The sequence below is a fragment of the Otolemur garnettii genome, unplaced genomic scaffold, assembly GCF_000181295.1.
Source record: "Otolemur garnettii isolate 467f Iridium unplaced genomic scaffold, OtoGar3 scaffold00045, whole genome shotgun sequence".
NCBI classification, from domain to species: domain Eukaryota; kingdom Metazoa; phylum Chordata; class Mammalia; order Primates; family Galagidae; genus Otolemur; species Otolemur garnettii.
Window position 1 is genome coordinate 9101006 of NW_003852440.1, and position 1324 is coordinate 9102329.

At 39.9% G+C, this 1324-nt stretch overlaps 1 protein-coding gene across 1 annotated transcript in view; it reads right to left on the reverse strand.

Moving 5' to 3' along the window:
- Positions 1 to 1324, reverse strand: part of LOC105887086 (endoplasmic reticulum aminopeptidase 1-like) — a 67817-nt gene that overhangs the window by 22258 nt on the left and 44235 nt on the right. The gene's annotated exons all lie outside the window — the stretch shown is intronic.

Below are 1324 nucleotides of genomic sequence, written 5' to 3' on the forward strand. Positions count from 1 at the left end.
AAAAAAAAAAAGAAAAGAAAAAAAAGAAAATAAGACCTACCCCCAAAATAAGCCCTAGCAGGATTTCTATGCATTTGTTAAATATAAGCTCTACCCCAATAATAAGACCTACTGATGGGCATGGCTATGCAGCGCCATGCATTTTGGTGCATGGGTGGTAACTGCAGTCACAGGCATCCTATTGCTCGTGTTACAACAGCTAGGGGAAAGGAGTTCACACATCACTAGCGCCAGCCCCACCATCAAGGTCGGCTCCCCCTGTCAGGTTCCAGAAGAAGATGACTTAACTGTATTTGAATAAATGTAGATTGTTGTATTATACTTAATAAAAATAAGACATCCCTTAAAAATAAGCCCTAGTGTGTCTTCTTGAGAAAAAATAAATATAAGACAGTGTCTTATTTTCAGGGAAACACGGTACCTATTCAATGCCATCCCTACTAAAATACCAACATGATACTTTCAAGACATGGAAAAAATAATCCTTCGTTTTGTATGGAACCAGAAAAAGCCCTGTATAGCTAAGGCAGTTCTTAGCAATAAAAACAAAGCCAGGGGCATCAGCCTACCAGACTTCATGCTGTACTACAAGGCCATAGTGGTCAAAACAGCATGGTACTGGCACAAAATACAGACATAGACATTTGGTATCGAATAGAAAACCAGGAAATGAAACTAACATCTTATAGCCACCTAATCTTTGATAAACCAAATAAGAACTACACTGGCCACATGCTTAAGTACAAAATGTTTTTAGAAGTTAATCTTAAATATCCCAAAAAATAAAATGTTTTCAGTCCCTTCAGCCATTCGGAGGATAATGGCTTAGGATTTCAATACATTCTGTGTGTCTACATTCTTAAAAGATTCTAAAGGTGGCTGAGAAGAGTCTAAACGTTATCACAGCAAAAAATCATAGCACCAAGCATTAAGTTTCAACTTCATAGATGTTTATTTTTTGAATGAGTAAATCTTCAGAGAAATAACAAGCACAGATAGGAGAGCCATTATCTCCAACACAAAAGGGAACATTAGCATGGAAACTGGACCTTAGCGTGGTCCAGGATAGAGAGATGTTTGAGTTTGCTGTAGGTGTGCGAGTGAGGGCGAGGCAGGAGACTGAAGCCAGGTGGAGGATCCTGGCAGGATCCAAGTGCTGTGTCAAAGAGGCATTTTGTCACCCCTGACCAGCTGACCACTTCCATTTCCTGAAGCACTTCATACAAAATTTGGCTCCTTACTAACTTAGAGAGTATCTGTCTGTCATTCCCACCAATCCCCCATATCTCTCTCTCTCTCTCTCTCTCTCTCTCTCTCTCTCTCT